Source organism: Carassius auratus, unplaced genomic scaffold, assembly GCF_003368295.1.
Source record: "Carassius auratus strain Wakin unplaced genomic scaffold, ASM336829v1 scaf_tig00005532, whole genome shotgun sequence".
NCBI lineage: Eukaryota > Metazoa > Chordata > Actinopteri > Cypriniformes > Cyprinidae > Carassius > Carassius auratus.
The window spans coordinates 55,253-67,356 of NW_020523677.1; the positions used below are offsets into that span (position 1 = coordinate 55,253).

The window sequence follows — 12,104 nt, forward strand, 5'->3', positions numbered from 1 at the left end:
TTACTGATGATAAATGAGATGACTCCCCATTTAAGTAAACAAAATGGTAGCGATCGGACAGGTAGGATCTAAACCATCTTAGAGCCTGCCCTTGAATACCTGTATAGTTTTGTAATCGATCTATGAGTATGTCATGATCTATGGTGTCGAACGCAGCACTAAGATCAAGTAAGACTAGAAATGAGATGCAGCCTTGGTCTGACGCAAGGAGCAGGTCATTTGTAATTTTAACAAGTGCAGTTTCTGTGCTATGGTGGGGCCTAAAACCTGACTGAAATTCTTCATACAGATCATTTTTATGCAGGAAGGTGCTCAATTGAGCAGACACAACTTTTTCTAAAATTTTAGACATAAATGGAAGATTTGAAATAGGCCTATAATTTGCCAGTACACTAGGATCTAGTTTTGGTTTCTTAATAAGAGGCTTGATAACCGCCAGCTTGAATGGTTTTGGGACGTGTCCTAAAGATAATGACGAGTTTATGATATTGATGTGGTACCCGTCAAGGAGTAAATCTTTATGGTTTGACTACGCCACCCCCTGATGATGGGCAGGAGGACCCACAAGTCTTCCCTTAATGTAGTGTAGCTAACTCTATATTTTCCCCGCAAAGGGACAGTTGACAAGAGGCAGGTATATAAATGTATTTCAAATTTATTACAATTTAGTACAAAAAGTGTGGAAAAGTTATTAAAATGGCTCTTAAATACTGCTATACAATTGGTGGATTCTCCTCAGTCTAGGAAGGTCGGATCAGCCAATGCGAAACCCCTGCTCAGGTGGACCCTGGTGAGACAAAAAGAAACAGGAGACAGCAACCCAGCACCAGAAGAAGCATGCAACACAGCAAGCACCACTCATTCAAGATCTTCAGATACCACGACAAAAAAATCTCACACCGTGTTATGGTTATAAAGACACCCCAAACCAATGTCTCTAACAATGTGGTCCCTTGGCAAGAAGGGGCAAAGCATCAGTGTGGATCCGGCCTTGTACAGGGATAGCCTAAGCAAAAGACATAGTTAGGGAGGAGACCCACCAGCACGGATAACACCAGTTTAATGAACAATGCTACTACAAGTAGGGCACATGGGTGGTAGGCCCAGAAGCAAAATCACATCACACAAACAAACCAACAAAACAATAAAAAAATGCACATTAATCACAAGAAAACAGTGGCTGGCCTGGTCCCTTTTGGGAAATAAACAATCATGTTAGTTGCCAGCCTCATTAAACAGCATATCATAGTCAACTCAAACATGGCTAAAAAATATAGGCCTACTTTTCAGTATGCTCAACTGTCCCACAGCTCATTGACTTATGAAGACAAAGGTGAACATTACTTTGCTACAGACAGAAAAAGTATTTTAAAACATGTTCCAATGCAGATATAAAACACTCAATGGCATATTAAGGCATTTACCGATGCAGCCCAGCAGCTCAGGTCACAATGAGGTGATCACAACACATTTTAAAACTCCATGCAGAAGCCTGTGTCCTCCATGAAGAGTAGACACACACTTCTAGAAATTACCCTGATAAAACAAAATAAATATTAAAATTCAAATGGCAGTGATTAATCATGCTCTACCATGACCAACAGTACCTACACTGAAAAGGAAGCCCAACACGCACAACAGTGTCCAGCACCAACACAAAGAGAATCTGCCTTGCAACCAGCAGACACTTATCACTTCCTAATTGGTCATGTGACTTTTCAAAACATCATGTGATCCTGGGTGTGAACGTGATGCAACTAGGTTGTGTGCCTGCCTATGTAGATCCCCACATTGAGAAGCGGTTCTTCGGCTACAGGTAACAGCTCTTTCAGTAATTTAGTGGGTACAGGATCTAATAAACATGTTGTTGGTTTAGATACAGTGATAAGTTTATTTAGCTCCTCCTGTCCTATGGTTGTAAAGCACTGCAGTTTATGTTTGGGTGCGATGGATGAAACTGAAGTGTTAGATGCTGTAGAATCTACATTCGCTATTGTATTTCTAATGTTATCTATTTTATCAGTGAAGAAATTCATAAAGTCATTACTATTTAACGTTGGTGGAATATTTGAATCAGGTGGCATCTGGTAATTTGTTAACTTAGCCACTGTGTTAAATAAAAACCTTGGATTGTTTTGGTTATTTTCAATGAGTTTGTGTATATGCTCTGCCCTAGCAGTTTTTAGAGCCTGTCTATAGCTGGACATACTGTTTTTCCATGCAATTCTAAAAACTTCTAAGTTAGTTTTTCTCCATTTGCGTTCAAGACTACGAGTTACTTTCTTGAGAGAGTGAGTATTACTGTTATACCATGGTACAATACGTTTTTCTCTAACTTTTTTCAATTTGATTGGGGCAACAGCTTCTAATGTATTAGAGAAAATAGTGCCCATGTTGTCAGTAATTTTGTCTAATTCATGTGTATTTTTGGGTACAAATAGCAGTTGAGATAGATCAGGCAGGTTATTTGCGAATCTGTCTTTGGTGGCTGGAACAATAGTTCTGCCCAGACGGTATCGCTGCGACATATAGTTAATATCAGTTATACGCAGCATGCACGATACGAGGAAATGGTCTGTAATATCATCACTTTGAGGTACAATATCTATAGCAGTAAGATCGATGCCATGCGATATAATTAAATCTAGTGTATGATTAAAACGATGAGTGGGCCCGGTGACATTTTGCTTGACTCCAAAGGAGTTTATTAGGTCAGTAAACGCAAGTCCTAATGTATCATTTGTATTATCAACGTGAATATTAAAATCTCCCATGATTAGCGCCTTATCAACTGTAACTAGAAGGTCTGAGAGGAAATCTGCAAATTCTTTTAGGAATTCTGTATACGGCCCTGGTGGTCTATACACAGTAGCCAGAGCAAGAGATACATTAGATTTCTTTTGCATGTCTGACAGAGTAACATTTAGCATTAGTATTTCAAAAGAGTTAAACCTGTATCCTGTTTTCTGGGTAACATTGAGAATATCACTATATATTGTTGCAACACCCCCGCCACGACCAGTCTGACGGGGCTCATGCTTATAACAGTAGTTTGGTGGAGTAGACTCATTTAGACCAAAATAATCATTTGGTTTTAGCCAGGTTTCAGTCAAGCAGAGTAAATCAAAACTATTATCTGTGATCATTTCATTTACAATAACTGCTTTTGGTGTGAGTGATCTAATATTTATGAGCCCAAACTTTAAAAATTGTTTTTGTTCATTTACTTTACATTTTTCTGGTTTAATTACGATAAGATTTTTTCTAGATCCTACATTATATTTATATTTATATTTTGACCTCACTATTCTGGGAACAGACACAGTCTTAATAGGTTTTACAGCACAAGTACTTTTATCATTTAAGCGGGTGGAACAAAACTCATCATAATGGTTATTTGAGAATTGACTTACTAGTCACATGGAGCGAAGTGTCCTGGAGATGTTGTCAGAGAGAAGCTCCGCTCCGACTCGACTGGGGTGTAATCCATCAGCGCGAAACAGTCTAGGACGCTCCCAGAAAAGATTCCAGTTATTAACAAATAGCAGTTTCTGTTCTTTACACCATGACAACAACCATTCATTTAAAGCAAAAAGTCTACTGAACCTTTCGTGTCCTCGTCGATACGTGGGCAGTGGTCCTGACACGACGATCGTCGCCGCGGGCGTCGTGCTGCGAACCGTCTCGATCAGGCTCCTGAAGTCCCTCTTCAGCGTCTCCGTCTGCCGCAGCGTGGTGTCGTTAACCCCGGCGTGAAGCACGACCGCTCTCGGGCTCTCGTCGTCCTTCAGGATCGCGGGTATCTGCGCAGAAACATCGAGAACACGAGCACCAGGCAAACAATGAGTGTGCACTTTACCTTCGGCTAACGTAGCACTTACGTGTCGGACGATGGAGTCTCCGATGATCACAGCGTCGCGTCCTGTCTCGCGGAGGGGAGCGAAGCGGTTCTGGATGGAGATCTCGAAGGCAGGAGGGGGAGATGTCGTCGCCCGGGACCCGGCTCGCATCCTCCGCTGTGGATGCACCCAGGGTCCGTGGTGTCCCGGCGTCGCAGTGAAGGACATCTGGGAAGATCGCGTCCTGGGTGCACCGGGCCTGCGCAGAGAAACACACGGAGTAGACGTGGTGGGACTGTTAACAGCACGCTGTATACTTACCCCGGACTTGTGAGCGTCAGCCCGGGATGATTCCAGCGCGGCTCTCCGCTCTCTCAGCTCGGCCTGCCTCCGTTCCAGGTCGCGAATCTGCTTCCCCACGGCCTCGAGCTCGAGCTGCACAGAGTGGAGACATTCATCCGCCATTAAAGCAAGTAACAGTGAGTACAGCAGTGGTAATTTGTGTGAATAGAGTATTAGCAATATAAGCTCAGTTAGCAGCAACCACGCTTGCTGATGCTAACTGGCTAAAAGCTAATAGCGGACCCGGGAGATCAAAATAAATCTAGTGATAGCGAGTCGCTCTAATTGTTTTTGTTGTAGAATACAATAGAGGATATATTCACGCGTTATATAAACGGAAACGATGGTGTATAAAATAGATTTTTAAGTTAAAAATAGTCAATGAAAAGAATATAGTGACGGAGCTCAAACGCAGTTCAGCCGTCAACAACAAACAGGTAAATTAATTGCTACTGCAAATGTCTGTTTTATGGTTAATTCGCATGGATAAGCAATGTATAGAAACTGACGTGTGATCCTTTTGCACACTGCAGGCACAGGCAATTTACCTAACAGAAATTTTACCTAGCAGAAATTGCAATATACAATATACAATAAATCAATTTTTATATCTATACTTTATGAAAAAAAGTGAATGTAACCCATACTCGGATTTGGTGCTCTGCACTGCATCCAAGTGCACACACACAGCAGTGAGAAGTGAACACACACCCCCAGAGCAGTGGGCAACTATAGATCCAGCACCCAAGGAGCAAATGGGGGTTCAGTGCCTTGCTCAAGGGCACTTCAGCCATGGGTATTGAGGGTGGAAGAGAGCACTGTTCATTCACTCCCCCCCCCACCTACAACTCCTGCCAGCACCGAGACTCAAACTGGCGACTTTTGCGTAACAAGTCCAAGTCTCTAACCATTAGGCCACAGCTGCCTAATATATGCTATACTATATTGCACTAGAATCCAAGGTCTTATAACATCATCTTTTTGAAGCAATATAAGTCCATATCGCATATTTAAGTCCATAAGTCTGAATATGTTGCAAAATGAGATGCTGCAAAAGATGCGTTTACATAGAAACAATTAATGACATAATGGCATGGCAGTCTATTTTTTTGCTCTAAGAACAAAAATAGTTCGAAATTAAGCCACAGTAGAATAACAGTTCTTTGTTTCCCAGCAACACACACTAACTTAGACTAAAAACTAAAAATTAAACAAAATTGTCACCCTAAAGAAAATCAATTGTTTAGTTTCTGAATGAGTGAACTGGTTGAGTAGAAGATTCAGTGACTCGTTCATAAATAGTCACTTGTTTCGTTCCTAAATGAATCACTATTTTTTTGGCACTGTAATAATGTAACTCACAAATGGAGCACAGAAAAAAATAGAGAAATATATATAGTTGTATATATAGAGATATATTCAGTTGTAGAGGAAGGAACAGATTTAGTCAGCTGTTTGGTTGCCCTCTCCAATCTAATTTCTTAACCTCTCGTCTTCACTTGGAACTGTAGCTGAAGCCACAACCTTGGTACTTTAACATATATGGAAATATGATCAATGGAACATTATCGCCTCACAGCAAATCTACAGGACCATGTGGATGGACTGATCGCCTGTCGCCCTGGGGTGGGCCACCCTTTAGATCATTATAAGCATGCTACTAAAGAAATTGACATGCGGCATGTGGCTGACACATTGATGAACGAGTGTTAGACCCGGGAAATGCAGCCGCCTTGACACAACAGAAAAAGACACAGTCAAACACAAAGTAACTTGCGGTAAATCCATCCTGCACAAATGCAACACATAGCAGTAAACAAACAGAATCGAATGTGCTAGGAGACATTCTTGAACAGATATTAATAAATTAGAGAGACTGACATACTTTTGGATTCTCAATGGATTATGTAAATGTGCATGACAGTACTGGCCTTTTTTTAATCAAAGATCGAAGCACCTCTAGAGCCCTGAATATGTTTATCAAATGAAGATGTGTCCACATCTTGGATTCCATTCAGAAATGTCCTAAGCTTTCACTGTGTATCTCATGCTTGGCAAAGATGCACAAATAAATCAATTAGGAAGGCCCACACGAGTCAAAGCAATCATTTCCTTTAAACCGCGTGAGTAAACTCGTCTAATAAGATTATTTTACGGTGCTGTGGCTATAGCTTCGTCTGCATGTGGAATTGAGCATTGCTGGCCAGGTGTGTTTCTCCATGTGTGTATTTGAGGGGTGCAAGGGTCTGATCTGGTCTGGCTCGACTCCAGGTCCTTCTTTCTCACAGTAATTGATGCTGGCTGTGGCGAGCTGTCGTCTCAGTCCAGCCAAGCAAGAGAATTATTAGAAATGCAGTAATGCAGGTTGACAGATCTGTGAAATCAAGACCGGACTGGTCACAGTTCAAAACTGCCATTAAAAGAGTCTATTGGCAAGAGTTTGGACAAGCTTAGAATAATAAGGCATATTCTAAAGGTTGATAGCTGGGCATAGTTTTTGTTTTTGAATTAATCTGATGAGAATTTCAGCTTTGTTGAAGAGCATTAGTGATGGTCAGCATGTTACACGCATAGACACCACTGCATTCCTCATCAGCATGGAAGAGCAATCGTGTGTTGCTGCTGACACTGCACAGATTCACACTTTAATCACTCCCATCAGCTCAATCAGCACCTAGCATCCATTTAGCTAACTCTTCTGGCGATGAAAAGGGAAAATCCAGGTCTATATCTGATCTGTGTATCCCATGGTTCTGGCTAGAGAAATAAAAAGTTGATTATTTTGAGGTAAATATGTCCACAGCGTTCAGCCACCTGGGAAAAGCCGGCCATGGTAATTGGAAAGAAGGGCAGTTATACTGTAAGCTGAGAAATGAGACATTATGATGTTGGTCTTTTTCCATTGATTATTGAGATTATGACACTGCCTCTGTTTGTCTGTTTTTCCTCACGGCTCTAACACTTACTGCTTTTTGCTTCTTTTGACTCCTTAGGCTTGTTTATACTTGGTAGCCTAGTAAATTTCATCTCTTGTGAACAAGTGAGACTCATTGGTGCATCTCAGAAGCCTCTTACTTTGGATTGAAGAGTGATTGAAAGGTGTTTGATTTACTGACTAAATGTGGTGCACTGTCTTTAAAGTATGGAAATGCCCTTGGCAAAGTGGACATGACTTTGCATGCAACACAAAATACGAAAACAATTTATTAAATCTAAATGAAAAATACTAGTGATTACCTACAAACTGTGTTCTAATTGGTCTTGTTCTGTCAGTCAATATATAAATTTATAAAGGTGTGTTGAGCCACTAGATTTAAAAAAAAAAATATATATATATACACACCATACCATACCATCCCTAAGGATATGCTTCAAGAAAGATGGCCAGAGGTGACTTGTGAAAAATACATCATAGTCAGAAAATCTGGAAACTTACTACAGTTTTACAGTATCAAACGTATGATTAATTGCAAGAAATCCCAGCAAATGAGATTCACTGTTGTGTTGCTTAGTTAACAGAGTGAAGCGATATGATTGGTCCAGAGTTTCAGTGCTTAACAGCTGCATGTCATAATTACCACACCCTATGGGACTCCACCAACAAATTCATCATCAATTAAGTCAAGCAACAGTGATGTGATTTATATCACAGATCATCACCGTCACTCTCAGCTGAGAGCAAATCCATCTTCTCACAGAGGAAAGATGGAGGAGAGGTACACGAGAGCAAACAAATTCACGACTACATCAGCCATCATCCTTTTGTCTATGGAAACTTCAACACATAATTTGTTTTCAGCTTGGCTGCCCCAGTTAGTGTTGAACAAGGGAGAGTGGGTAGGGATAGAGAGAGAGAAAGAAAAGAGATAAGCGTTTGAGGGAAGGTTCACAGCTTTTCAGCAGGACAATGCCTCTGGAGACCTGCAGCAGAAGGCCTGGGCTGAAATGAATGAGACTCCCTAGCATGAGAAGAAGAGAGGAGAATTGTGGGCTTCGGCAACCGTTGATGCAAAAGGGAAAGTGCGTCCCACAACATCATCTCTCTTTTGATGCTCTAGAAATATGTAAACTGTAATCATTTGGCATAGTATGATTGAGGAAGGTGGAAGACTAATGTGCTCTGTCATGGAAAATTAAAATGGGCGGAGACCATTTTGGAGCTAATTTTTGTGGAAGTCTGAGAACGTGGCGTTGATTGATAATGCTGGAAATGTTGCTCTACATTTAGATGTAATCAGGACATTCTTATCAGCCAAGATGAAAGAGCTCTATTCTCAGTCTCAAACCCATTTACACTGACGAACTGAGTGAGCTGCTCAATTTTTAAGTACCGCACCACATCATTGTGAACCGCCGTCAGAACCGTGGGAATTTTTAACTGTCACTTGTCAGCATAAAATATTGCCATTATTATGTTACAACAGTTACATGGATTGTGTGTTTAACAGGGAGATAAAGCAGATTGCAGAAAAACAGTTTCCTAATGAGTCGGCCTACAAAGTAACTAATTTTTCTTGTTTCTAGCTGTCTTCCACTTGACCCTAATTAGCCTAATTTGAACAAATGTATTTCATTTTCTGCATCATGTAGCATAAAAACGGTAGTTCTCATTCTTACCTGTGTAATTTCATAAAAAAGCACCCTAACATGACAAGGCCATGGACAACATTAGCCAAACCAAACTGAATGGTCTGTGAACGGGAAAAAAACATGGCTTTGACAGACAGACAGACAGACAGACAGACTGACTGACTGACTATTTCCTACAGTACATATACTGTATGGACAACTTTAGCTTATTATTAAGTAATTTGTTGTTGTCTTTGGTCTTTGGTCATTTGCATTTTATTTTTATGCATGTTTTAGGCTCACATCTTCAGAATTTTGTTGGACAGATGTATTTATTAGTTTAATATGTAATAACTGCACTTGTAAGTGGTGGATGAGAACTTGGTGAAAATGGGTCTTTCTGCTGTGGATGTCTTCGCAGGCAGTGATTTTGTTTGGGCCTGGTCATGTTGCATCTCGCCTTAGGCATCAAGTGAGGCAGAACAACCACTGGTGACCCCTCAAAAAATTAGGTCTATGACACCCCTGTGAGGAGGGTGGGTGTGTGTCAAAGAGAAGTGCTCCTGTTTGCCCTGTGCCACTCTCCCAGCACTCTCTTGTGCAAAGCAAGCCAGAGTATTTCTTTCATGCTGTTTTTACATTGTATTGAGATGTCATGACACACTAGATCTCGCTCCTTGAACTATACGCCACACAAGCAGATTGTTCCACACCCCCTGATGCTCACAATTAGAGAAGGACATCCAATACTCTAAGTATTTGATTTTAATGTTAAACAAAATAAGATGCTCTGATCTCTCAATGTGTCTTAATAAGGAGTCTTTCCTTTAATTGTGCATAACTGCTGCATCATCATGACGTTTTACAAAAAAAAAAAAAAAAATGCCACTATTTCATTCTGATTACACTGGCACAAACAGTATAAATCAATTCAAACGCTGATGTGAAACTCCAAACATTCATCATTACTGCTCTCTCTCTCTTCACAGTGCTCAAACACAACCTTTCACCATCATTAAACTGACAAATTGCCTTTAGTGTTTAGTAGGTAAATTAACCACAGGGGAATTTGAATCTTCTGCTTGGTTGATGTCAAAGAGAGAGAAAACCTCGCATACAGCAGAATTTTACAGCTCTGTGGGCGAAAATACAACCTCACTTATAATAGTGATTAAGATTTGGGCACAGAAGTTGGCCGTGATGTTAAAGGTGTAATCTGTTCTTGCTCTATCGGTGGACAGGAACCCTAGAGTCAGACTCATATCTGAGAACACACATATAGGTGGCACTTAACAAGCATAAAGTAGTGGTGTTATTATTGTTGAGTGGTGTTTGTTTACAATGGACTTATTGGTGGTCAGACTCCATTTTATGAGAATCTGCTCCTGGAAATATGCTCCCTTAGTCAATTTTGTTATATCGAGTCTTTAGTTGCGATGGATTTAAATGCAAATTGATGCAGTTATTCATTTTTCATTGTCACTGACAACTTTTTCTTGCTTGGAGCATAAATCTAACAACATTTGGTGAACTTTGGCTTACAATAAGCAAAAATCACTTCACCTGTCCTGTTAAAAAGAACCCTAAAGGGATATCCATTTAATTGCAATAATATTTTCTGCCTTGCTAACAGGGAACATTTTCAGGTTCTCTCAAAGTTATGTACAAACATTTTTTAAGAAAAATTATTACAACATTCAATTAAAGTTAAATGGGCTTTGAAAATATTTTGCTTAGCTGGGATTTTTTGCTTGCATGCTAGGTATTTTACTCCAAAACTATGCAAATATAACAATAATAATAATAATACTATTGTTGTTGTTATTATTATTATTATTATTATTATTATTAATAATAATAATAATAATAATAATATTGTTATTATTATTATTATTATTATTATAACAACAATAATAATAATAATGAATTCAAAACAGATGTGAGCTCTTGTTAATAAGTGAATGTGAGAATACAAAGCAAGTTAGACTTGCAGATTTTGTTTTGCATGCAAGGCGATTTCACTAGAGTACTTATTTTATTTTGAAAACTTAAATGAGAAAACCTTCCTTGGTTTCTATGGCCTTTCCCATCCATAAAACAGAGTTTTGACAGATTGCTACATACTGTAAAGGTTACACATTATGTGTGCAAGCTCTCATTAATCGAGCGCTCGTTATGTGTGGGCACACTGTACTTCTAAATGTGAGTATAAATCTAACATTAATTTGAACGAGGGCTCTCCTTCCAGTGGATTTAGTCTTAAACTTTAAGAGAAGGATTAATGCAAAAAGTGAGTTTAAATTTACTCATTAAGCTTTACTGAATGAGTCACTTGGCATTCATAATATGAGAGTGCTTCCTCTACAGTCTGGTCCAGATGCTCTCTTACCCAAAGTGCGCCATCGTCGGGTCATTTGTAACAAAAGCTGTTTAACCCACTGCAGAGATTAACAGTGACAAAAGCATAATGCTGCCACTGCCTGAATACCGCCGTGGTAACATAAATAACATCAGCTGCCAGGGCCGCACAGCGAAATGGATCTGCGTTTTCAGATAGAGCCATTTACACAGACAGATGAGTCTGGAAACAAATCATTCGCCATTTGTTTACAAGAGTATGATACAAAGCAGTCCTGGCATACATTTCATGCTAACTTAAGATAGGAAGAATAGTTTAAAATGGGTTTGATGCATAGGCAAAAAGTGAGACGCATTGCGTTTGAATACACAGGAATTACTGTAGGTGGAATATATTAAATGGCTCTACAGAAAGAGGCAACTGGAATAAATTATGGCTCTTGAAGGACACAGCAAAATTATACTAGCTTGACTGACGTGGGTGTATAAGTGCATATGAATAAGAACACTGAGTTCCTGATAACGTTGTTGTGTGAAGCATGTGTGTACAGTAAATATGGCTAGGCATCATGAGATGTGCTAATCATATTAACATGACACTTTTATGAATGCTCCTGTGAGTGTCTGAGCATGAAGCACGTACATGGCATCATGTCAGTGAAGGGATTATTTAAAATGCTCTCGATGCCCACACACTTTATTTAAACTTGCAAGTACAGATGGTCTCTGGTAGACATATCAGGACATTTATATGCCCACATACTGTAGACTACTGTAAGTGAAATCTACTGTTTAGAATAAACATATTCCAAATATTTTAAGTGCAAGCTGCTGTTTACATAAGCAGACTGTTACAGTATTCAAAACATTTTTTGTTGTTGTTGTTGTTGTGCATGACAGTAAACATAGACTCTGATTTGATAATAAATGTCTTACCAGACACCAAACTGTCGCCTCTAGCATCCTTGCATCTCAAGGGAAAAACTTTTTATTCAA

At 39.7% G+C, this 12,104-nt stretch overlaps 1 long non-coding RNA gene across 1 annotated transcript; it reads right to left on the reverse strand.

The window, feature by feature from the left end:
• Positions 1-510: 510 nt before the first annotated feature.
• Positions 511-1,783, reverse strand: LOC113070975 (uncharacterized). Its single transcript, XR_003280010.1, has 3 exons — positions 1,612-1,783; positions 1,425-1,536; positions 511-1,348 (listed from the first exon to the last, which is right to left on the reverse strand). It is a non-coding gene; the product is annotated as an uncharacterized LOC113070975 (long non-coding RNA).
• Between the last annotated feature and the right edge of the window lie 10,321 nt (positions 1,784-12,104).